We start from the raw sequence: 11,164 nt of genomic DNA, 5'->3' as shown, positions 1-11,164 counted from the left end.
CCCAGTACAGCCAGAAGGCCAAGAAATCTCAGATGAAGAAGTAGTCTATTACCTTCCCAGGCTGGCCTTGAGAGCATTTGTGATAATCAAGGATGCACATGCCCATTAATAAACTCTTCTGACAGTATAACGCCTATAAAATTAAACTTAGTAGAAAGACTCCTTCTTGATTAATGTGATTTATATACCACAGATTAATCAAGGAAAGCTTTCCAGTATATTAATTAAACTGCCATCTATCATGTATGCTACTTATCACACATTGTAACAGCAGCCAACTCCCTCAATGTTATCAGGAGTTTGACGTTTGCTGTAATTGCTTACAAGGTTGACGGAAGTTTGATTTTGATGAAGTCAGTTCCTAGCGCAAAAAAAAAAGTACTATTTGTCTGTACACTGCTCTTATCCTTATTGAATGGAGGCACAGATATGTTCTGCATCTGTGTTATCCACATCAAGATCTGTGTTTTGCTTGGGGCATTTGACAGCTTTCTCTACAGACAGTCCATAGCTGCTCTCTTCAGAGAGATCTCAGCTGCTGTTTAACCTAGATAAGGCTTTCCGCTTTCATGGGAATAGATAGGAAGGGTTCCCAAGAAATGGGACAGGCATATTGACAGTATTATTGCTATTTGTGTGCCATTTTTTAAATTGAAGCAAGTGAGACCTGCCTATGCTTCAAGTTAGATGTGAATCTACTCTTCCCATCATAAAAGCTCTTTAAATGGCCAAAATATGATGTACCTATAGAGGAGACCATAAGATTTAAGACCCCACCTGCTTTATTATGACCAGTGTAGATACCAGAATGTCAGAATTTCAATTAAAGTTTAGTGTGCTATGGATCAGTCAATTGTATCAGGTCTTTCAACTTTAAAAAAAAATAAATAAAAAAAATCTCTGTATTTCATGTATTATATTACTAATATACTCTCAAATAATTATTGGCCATCCATTTCTTCAACAGCAAACAATGGCATGGTTTTGAATAAATAACTGGCCTAAGATGACTCTCTTCTGTGTGTGTGTCAGTAGCACATTTTCTCTTACTGTTTTAAGTTTCAATTCAACTGTTTAGGAGCTTTTCCAGCAGTCTGGAGGATGGGACAAGTGAAAAATAGATTTGATTGGACAAAAGTAACATTTTTTAGTAAGAGCTATTTTTTTTTGGCTTGAAATACAGCATCAGAGGAACATACCTGGCTATATTGTTTTTGCCTTGGGTAGAGATAGCTTTCTTCCTAGTAGCTGGTATGGTGCTGTGTTTTGGATTTAGGGTGAGAATAATGTTGATAACACAGGGGGGTGTTTTAGTTGCCGCAGAGTGGTGCTTGTACAGGGCCAAAGACTTTTCAGCTTCCCGTGCTGCCCTGCCAGCAAGGAGTCTGGGGGTGCATCAGTAGCTGAGAGGGGACACAGACAGGACAGCTGGCCCAGGCTGCCCAGAGAGATGTCCCATACCATGTGGCATCGTGTTCTGCAATAAGAATTTGGGAAAAGGAAGAAGCGGGCACATTCAGAGTTACAGTGTTTGTCCTCCCAAGTAACTGTTATATGTGATGAGCCCTGCTATCCTGGAAATGGCTAAACATTTGTCTGCCAAGGAGAAGAAAAGGAACTCCTTTGCTTGCACATGCAGCTTTTTAATAATAATAATAATAATAATAATAATAATAATAATAATAAAACCCACTAAACTGTCTTCATCTCAGTTCAGGAGTTTTTCCCTTTTCCCCATCCCACTGAGGGAGAAGGAGTGAGCAAGCAGTAGTGTGGTGCTGAGCCGCCTGCCAGCTTCACCCACAAAATTGGCAATAACCCAAGTCACTTGTTTCAACATTTCTTGCAGCGAAAAATCAGTAATAATTGATACAACATAAAAGCTAGAAGTTTCTCAGACTTTTAGTTCTCTCAGACTTTTACTACTGCTCTTAGGAATTCATCAGAAGTGCCCCCACAACAGCACACTCAGTGGCCTCAAAAGACAGACTCTCTCCAGAGCATTTCCACTCCAGTGGGATGCATCCATCTCCACAGCACCTCCACTCCAGTAGGCACAGTTGGCGAGGCAACTCTTCCTCTCATTGTCAGCCTCCACCTTTTAATAAAGCAACACACAATATACAGGTATCATGCAGTTGCACTATCCATCTTCTATCTTCTCTCTTCAAGAAAGCATCCTGCAGAGAGATGTAGTGATGCACCAAAGGCTATGTACCCAAAACATCTCTCTCAAAAAAAAAACACAAAAACCACCTTGCTTACTCCTTATAGCACATAACATGAAGACTTCTGCACAAAGAATGCCACTGTCCCCACACAGTGATTCTCTTCCTTCTGTTGCTTGTATTCTCTGCACAGTGCTGAGTATTCATCTTCTCTGAACCTTGTTAAGTTTCATACTTCTGAAAGGCAGAAGCAGCTTGAAGTTCTTTCACCTCCACTTCCCTCTGTCTATCTCTCCAGTTGCTGGCTAAAGTAGGAAGAAGTCTACTATGCCATTTCCAGCATTCAATCCTAGTGAGAACAAAGACTCACGCTGCTAGGACTGATTTGTCTCTACAAAATAATCTGGCACTTACTTTTCCCACCTGGGTGCCCTTCATTAAAATTCTTCACCTTTTTCCTTTTTGCCTCTCAGCACTCTTACCTAAATATACCCTGTCTTCCACAGAACCCAGCAAACTGAGTCCTGTTGAGTATTGCTCCTGCCAATTATATCATTCAGCTGGACTGCTGACACACAGACAGCTTTCTGGAGTGGGGAGTCTTTCTAGAAGTAAAATACTTTGATTAGCTCCCTAGTCGTCTTTGGGTCTATCATTCTAGGAGAGTACACAAGGATTTTCTTAGTTTGTGTGCTCCTCAAACACTGCAGTTGTTTCTCTCTGATTTGTGAATCTTCAACATCCCTGACTTCGTTTAGTCAGATTTATTTTTTTTTATCTAAGTGAAGTTCCTCAAATTCATAGTTTGAAAGCATGGGAGATGAATATTTTTTCCTCCATTCCTCCCGATAGTTCAGAACACAGCATTACTTTATATACTGCCTTATTTCTATCTGGCAGGGATCAGCTTTCCCATGCTTAGGATAAGTCCCTTTCTTTTCAGCTTCATATTGTTTGTTTTCTTTCCAATCAATATTATGCCTACATATGTTCAAATGCAAAACTCATGGCTTCCTACAGGCACGGGAACTTCCACCAAGTCACCTGAACTTGTGAGATCAGAGAAAGAATTTCCTTAAAGATTTTTAAAGGTAATGTGCAAAGAATGTTGCAAATTGGGAAGCTAGTAAGATTTATGGAACTGAGCATAAGATAAAAAACTTAGGACATTACAAAATGGAAACTGAAGGAATTTCTTTTCAATCATTTTATATTAACTAACTTGTTCTAGCTTAACACACAGAAAAACCCTAAAGAAACACTCCAGCTTTTTAGGTTAGAAGATGTTTGCATGTTTTGTGGAGCTTTCAATTTAGGAAAACCTGGAACCCATGCATTTCCAGATTCTGGCCAGGTTGTGATCCCATCAGGCAGTGCCATTGCATTACTCTTAAAGGATATGGGAAAGAATGGCCTTAGAGCCCAAAAATACCAAGGGAAGCCAGAGTAAACATGAGCAAAGCATACCGATTTGAAATTCATGTACTACGGGGAAAACTGGAAAATTTTCAATAAATTCACTATCAGTATGTGTGGGTTTAACATGTTAAACTTTTTCCCCTCAGAAATGCATCTCTTACTTGTCTCTTGAACTATTAACACCTGTGTATGAGTTGTCTTTAGATTTCCGGTACTGTTTTTGTAGTCTGAATTGTCTTGTTTGTATCTCTTTGAAGCAATTGGAAGCTTAGTTCTTTTTCTTTAAAAACATAGAGCAAGATTGTTAGCAGACAATAAATTGATACAACATAAAAGCTAGAAGACAAGTATTTGCATAAGGAAATGTCATCACTGTCCTTTTCTGACCATCTCCATTGCCACAGTATCAGTTAATAGAAAATAGTATTTCTGTGAATGCCCTTGTTCAAGTATCAGGCCTAGCGGAATTATTCAGATAGAACAAGTCTCAAAGAACATAATGCAAAGCAGCTATCAGTCACAAGCAATGTCAATAGTGATGACACTGCTTCTCCAAGTTTTCTTATAATAGTAGCCAAAAGATGTGTCAAGCAGTCAAATATGGCGTTAAAGAGAGAGAAAAAAAATGTAAGCTAGGGAAAGAAACAGTATTCAGGAAGAAAAAAAGAGACAGCTATGATTAAGTAATTCACCTCACAACCCGCTACCACAATCCTACAAACTCAAACTAGCTGCAGATAACTGACAAAAAGAAGGAAGACTGTAAGGTGGTTGGTTGCACTGTAAGGTGGTTGGTTGCTGATAAAAAGTGATGAGGAAAAAATAAACCTTACTATTTTGGATGTTCACCTTGCCTGTTTCCTGTATACAAATCCCACACTGCATAATGTAGCGTGATCCCTATTATGCAATTTTAACCCTATCAGTCCTGCTCTGATTTGCCTCAACAAATTTATAGAACAAAGCAAGTGACAGAATTGAGCAGTAGCAGTGATGCAGGTGATTTAAAAAAAAAATTTGGCCCTGCCACAGGCAGTAAGAAGCAAGTGCTATCAAGATGTTAATTCCATTTATACAGAACACTTCATCAGAAAGAAATTCTGGCACTCTTTAATATAATGCAAACATAGTTGGACCCCTCTTGTTTGTAGGCCTAGATGCAAGTGTCCCAGGAGATCCATCTAAGGCTTCTCTCAGACAGAAGCGAGTAGTTAACAACATTTGGCATTAGCTTGGTCAGCAAACAATTGCCCTACCTACTCCAAAGGCAGCAGTGGAGAACTGGATTTCTTCATATCAGGATTTCCAATTCCATCCTCCAGTATAAAGTAGGCCTGAAGGTCTTGGAACTTTCCTGTACAGATAGGAGGAAAAAAAAAAAAAAGAAAAAAAAAAACTTCTTTTGTCTCCTTTCAGTAGGTGGATACATCACACAGTCTAACAGGCAACATCTGTATAACTGAATCTTGCATATTTATTTTTCCTGACTGAATGATGAGAGGCATGGATTAGGACAAGAACCTTATACCTTGAGTGTGATATTTCCTAAGCTAATGGTGAAATCAGAAGCAATCATTTAACTAAGGTTTTGCAATAATGAAATCCATAGCTAACATACATTTGGTGTAGTTCTTAATAAGAGAATGCAATTCCCTCCAGCCCAGATCAATGGAAGACATGTTTAAAAGGTTACATCTTTACAGAATTAAAATACTGGCTAAACATAAATGGCATCTAGATTCCAACTGAATGCAAACTTTGTATATAAGGTTGCTGATGACATGGCCATCAGTGGCTCAAAGATAAAGACTGAGCTATGTAAATGTGTGAGAGCTTGCATCATGAACTGAATGTTTAGTGCCTTACACAGCAATCAAAGTTTAGGTTTTCTGAAAACTCTCAATGAAATGCTTCCCTCAGGGTGCAAAAAATGAAGTCAGTTAGTCATCAAAGCCTTGCCAAGGTAAACATGAAAACCACTTTTAAAGACCAATTTAAGATCTGATAAGCTCAAAGTAACCAGAAATAAGCCCAAGCGCCTGACAAAGAAGTCATTGAGACACTGACCATGGAGAAGCCTTTAACATGAGGAACCTGCTGCTGTCAACAAAATATTCTGACAAGCAATGAGGTCATGGCATGAAAAGCTGCTCTCACCTAGTGAGGCCAGAAGCCACACAATTAATTCTGACAGCTGCTTCTCTGTAATTGTCACAGCCATAGTCTGAAAAAAAAAAAAAAAAAGTCTCTTAAGAAGAGGAGTATCTTCAAAGAAAAGAAGCTCACCAGTAAGATTTGGGTCCTTCCCAAGTTTATTTGAAACACCTCTCATTTTATTGTATTCCAGTCATACTCCACAACCTATTTAATCTGTAGGGATTTTCCAAAAAGATATGTTGCTGAGGAGACTTTTTGCCCCCAAGAGATACATCTGTTTTCATTGCAGTTTAAGAATTGTTACCACCTTCTGCTTAGTGGTAGCTACTGGTGTTAATTCAGAGGGGTGACGATGGGTAATGCTTCCCTGTGGTGCTTGAGCAGAACTTCATTTAATTTCAAGGAGCATTCTTAATAATCAGTGTGAAAATGGCAACAGAGAGAAGTAAGGTTAGAAAACCTACTATTTCATTCTCAGTATAAATAAAGGAATACATACATAAGTGGGGAAGTTTTGGGAATTTCCTTTTGAAAACTCAAAGAATTACAACATAGCACCCTGTTCCTCTGGAGTCCCAGCACATAGATCAGCCTACTACAGTCAGGTACCAGATCAAACAAATGGATGAACAGGAAACTTCAGGGACAGAGGAAGAAAGGGAGCTTAAATACAACTGTAGGAAAAGAACATTAGAGCAGTCTCTGAAGTAGAAGAAGTGAAGAATCGATGCATGAAATATACAGGCAGCTTATTTCACTTGAAGGAAAGTGTTTTTTCTGACCTGGAGTGAGGGAAACTGAAAGCAATACTATGGCAGGAAGCTAGTCAGTACTCATTTTTTGACACCCCCCCCCCCAAAAAAAAAAAAAAAATAGCTCAGTAGCAGGGATGGTTATCGGGAACATTTAGTACTGCAGAAGGAGACTGGAGAAATCCTATGAAAATGAGCGACAAGAGCAAAAACAGTCTTTGCTTTTGGAATAGTTACACAATCAAACAGAGTGATAAAAGCATTTCTGAAACAAGCAGGAAATGCAGCTTGAAGCACAGTAGCAACATGGTGAACAGCAAAGGCGAAGGGGTCAGTACGTCAGAAGTCCCTTTGTCATTCTAGTTCCATAGCTTGCGGTTGGAAATACAAAACAAGACCTTTCAGAAGGGGAAATGAATCAGCAGGATAGCTAACATGGAGTGAAGAGGAAGAGGCCAATGAGCTGAGACACTTATGAAGGCTGAGGTACTGTAGGCTTTGGAAGAGACTGCCAAATAGTAAAGGAAGAATATCTTTACACAGGTTGTCAGCATGCAGCCTAAGGGGGAGGATGGATCAAATTCTGCAGATACTAGCACAAATTGAATAGGATCAAAACTCAGCCTAAATAACCCAACATTCAGTGTGGCAGGTAGATCCTCTTCTCCACATTCTTTCTGTTTGATCTTGGCTAGCTTCAGACCAGACACACAGTATTCAGACTTTGATATGCATGAGAGTTTAACTCCTTCTAGCTTAGGTTCAGAAATATTGTTCACTATTCCTAAGCATATGACAACAATCCTGTTCTGAGCAACATAAACTCCTAATTCTGTAAAAGACACATCATAACACTAGTAACTAGCAATAACCTACCAGAGAACAATACCAAGTTAACCTCATTTTAAACATCAAATGAAGCAATGAATCTATACTAAGAAGTATTTTGTTTTATTCCATATTTGAAAGGAAATTTCTTCAAGATAGAAGTTGTCAATATGTGCCACTGAAAACAAGATAAAGTGACAGCTCAGTGATTTATAGAGTACTTAGCTTGCCACTTGATTGACATTAAACTGTGGTTCTATGGGGAAACAACTGCCCAGAATTCTTGAGAAATCATTATAACAAAAACAATATTCCTGCCCTTTTTAGGCTTTAAGAATTGCAAAACAACATTTTACATCAAGCTCTTCAAATTACAACTTGGTGTAATGTAAATATAGCTTTCACATCTTTTTATGCTGTCTAGTTTAGAAAATAAGGGCAATAACTTTCACAGTGCTGCCATCTTGAAACCAGGAAGTTGTTTAATTTAGGCATCTGAAAGACTAGAGGAGTCAAATCAACCCTTGATTTCATTATGCATTGTCAGTTCCCACGTTCATGCTCAGGCACATGCTCCAATCAGCAAGCAACCTAACCCATTCATACATACACATTTCACATTCATTGTGGTGCTACATGAACAGAGTCAGACCTTGGACACCTTGTCAGGGCACTGAAAGGCCCAACAGGCCGTACTTACCATCACCAGCCTCTCTGGGTGCCTCAACCTACACACCCACTGCCAGTAGCTCCAAAAGCTCTGTTTCAGCTCAGGCCGAGTTTCCCAGGCATTGCTTGAGGTCTCCTTTGGGAACAGCAAGAGCACTGCTGCTCTGCCCAAATGATTTTATGGTGATCCACAAGGGAGGACAAGCAAGGGCTAAAGGTGATCCCAGCACAGGGAGGGCAGCACCCTCACCAACTGGGCACAGCCCCACAGCACCCAAACAGGTCCAGGCTGGTGATGAGGGCTATCAACCATCAGACAGAGTGAAATCATGCATTTGAGATTAATCTGGGAAGACGAGCAAGCAAATAAGTATCAGGAAAGGACAGGGCTCGTACATACATACAGCATAGGTCCAAGGTCTCTCTAGGAAACAAAGCTAGACATTAGGCTACCTGTAAGTCTGAGCTACTGCCCAAAGAAAAAGCCAAAAGCATGACACAACACAGCTCAAGGTGAGGCTAAAGGAGCTGGCTTCACCTTAAACAGAGCCTCTGGAGCAACAGTCAGAGGGTGTCTGCAGAGGCCCCAGGTAATGCTTGTCGGGTCTGGGCCTTAAGAGTTCAGCTAAACCTAAGACCTAGACAATTTCCGCATCAAATGTAACTAAAGTACACAGATTTGGCTAGAAGTTATATAAAACAGATGTGATACAGAAAGTTACTTTCACTATAGCTTCCGGCTGTTCTGAGTACTGCTTGCTCAAAAACAAGGACATAGTTTGGGTTCATTTCTACTTAATTTAGGGAATTAAAGTAAGTTATCTTATAGCTCCATATAGGTAAAACACAAGAATATCATTCACTTTCCAGAAATCATATAGCTCAATAGATGGGACTTGGAAGGGGGGTAAAACTAATTAATGCACAATGGTTGTTAACTATGCTGTCTATGCCCTCAGTGAATTAAAACAGCTGTTTTCATGCACTGTGCTAGGGAAGAAAAAAAAAATTTGTATTTATGCTTTTTATTGCTTCTGTTAGTAACCAAGATGAACAAGCTTACTGAAGATTTTCTAATACTTTTCTTCTTTTCTCCTAAGGGAATAGCAACAAGTCAGTAAAAACAACCTCTTTGAATGAAAACTCATGCTTATTACACTGATATGCACACACTTCATAATGCAGCCTTTACAACCCCCCTTTTTTGTGTTTACTTCCTAAAGAGACTGTGCTTTTATACACACAGTATTAGCACTAGCTATTGTGATTTGTGCTTTGTACACACATTTGATTCTCCAGCTGCTTGTTATAAACACAGTGCAGGTGGCAGTTCATAAATTCAATGACTATTTTCATACAAAAATAGAAAAGCCATACAGCTGTCATTTTCAAGAACAAGGCAACAGTTTGGTACAGGTATAATCTTATCTCCCAAATCAATTTCTAAGGCATTTGTTTTCAGATCATAAAAATTCACTTAATTCATGATCCAAATGCAATGATGCTAAGGATAAAAGTATAGGCAAGTAAGGGCAGATTAAATTGACTAAGTACTGCACTATGTGCTAAAATATTAATATATTGTTATAGTATGTGTACTTATAAACATGAATTAGAAATTGTTAGGTGATTGACAAGCACTGTAATTCTAGTAACATCAAAACTTTCACAAAGTCATCTTTTTGCTAAAATTCATATTTTGGATCATTCCTTTTGCTATTTTTAAAAAGAATGATATATCATTAATGGAAAGGAAGGCATAGAAAAATGACCTAGGCTGTGCCTTCACCCTCTATCTTTTCTGCTCTATTGTATTTGTGTACAAAATGCATACAATTCTCACTTACTTGGTTCATCTCTCTGGTTACGTTTCAGGCAAGACAGTTGCCCACTTCTTTTCTTATTGAGGTTTTACTCAAATATTACTTTTAAACACTTCACATAAACCTGGGTAGTCCAGGTTTATTTGCATAGAAATAATGTCCAGAGAAAAACAAAGAGAGTTAAGAGCAGTTGAGGTAGGCTGTTTGGGCAGGACACAGTTTAATCATGTTACCTCCTTAAATGGCAACTCTAAAGATCTTTCACAATATTTTATGGGGCTAGCAAACAGATATTTTGGCATAAGTTTCCAGTGTTAATACTTCATGAAGATCTGTCATACTGTACTAGCTCTGGCTGGGGTGGAGTTAATTTTCTTCATGGCAGCCTGCATACTGTTGTGTTTCAGACTGGTAACCAAACCAGTGTTGATAACACAACAATGTTTTAACTATTGCTGGGGAGTGAGTGAATGACTGTGTAGAGACTTGCCTGACAGCCTGGGTCAACCTGCTACAGATAGAAAAACACTTGAAATGAATAAAAGCAGTTCTCATATCATGATGATATGATCTGCTGATTATATCAGCAGATTATAAACTTGATTAATTTAATGATTTTCAGGTAATTACTGACTTTGTAAATGTATTTTAAACATACCACTTTCACCTCCTTTCAGAATTGAGAAAAAAAAGGTGCTCTCTATATCAAAAATAAGCGACTTGCAAATTTAGCACTTAAAGTTATCTCCTCTTCAGATCCATACTTATACTGTAGTCAAATGATTTTTTATTGGATCAATTAAACAATTTCCTGAAAAGAGACAGTACTTCCTCAGAAACCATTATGAAAGAGACAAGGCTTTCTCAAATAAGAATGAAAGATCCTAAGACCATTTTAAGGTCATGTTGTAAAACAAAATATTTATTTTTCTCGAAAAGAAATATACTAGTCTGTATTATTTAAAAACAAACATTTTAACTTCACATAGAGCCTTAGTGAAACTAAAGGCAGACTGATGAGAAAATAGTATTAAAACTTTCTGCTGCTGTATGTCAGTGAAACTTCAAAATAGAAGAAAAAGCGTATGCAGTAGTCTATGCATATTCATTGGTAGGCTATGTGTTTGTAAACTGCCTATAAAAATGACTAATAGAGGCTGTGAAAAAGTGAAAGAAAAACAACTGGTTTTGCATCCAGCTAAGAGAGAAAACTATTTTCCTTCTTTCATGAAATTTAGGTGAAAGTGAGATTATAAAACCTTGATGAAGTGAGCTAGCAGCATCCTCTACTTACTTCAGTTGAACTTCAGAAGCACTTACTACAAGCTCACAGTTCTTTTCAACTTGT

At 38.4% G+C, this 11,164-nt stretch overlaps 1 long non-coding RNA gene across 1 annotated transcript; it reads right to left on the bottom strand.

Annotated features, from left to right (window-relative positions):
- Window positions 1-1,324: 1,324 nt before the first annotated feature.
- LOC308190827 lies at window positions 1,325-3,045 on the bottom strand. The gene is made up of 2 exons (XR_013947510.1): window positions 2,257-3,045; window positions 1,325-2,098 (listed from the first exon to the last, which is right to left on the bottom strand). It is a non-coding gene; the product is annotated as an uncharacterized lncRNA (long non-coding RNA).
- Window positions 3,046-11,164: the final 8,119 nt, after the last annotated feature.

Source organism: Anser brachyrhynchus (genome assembly GCF_964034855.1).
Source record: "Anser brachyrhynchus genome assembly, chromosome: 2".
NCBI lineage: Eukaryota > Metazoa > Chordata > Aves > Anseriformes > Anatidae > Anser > Anser brachyrhynchus.
Note: the sequence above shows the minus strand (reverse complement) of the source record. Positions and strands in the feature narration are given on the sequence as shown.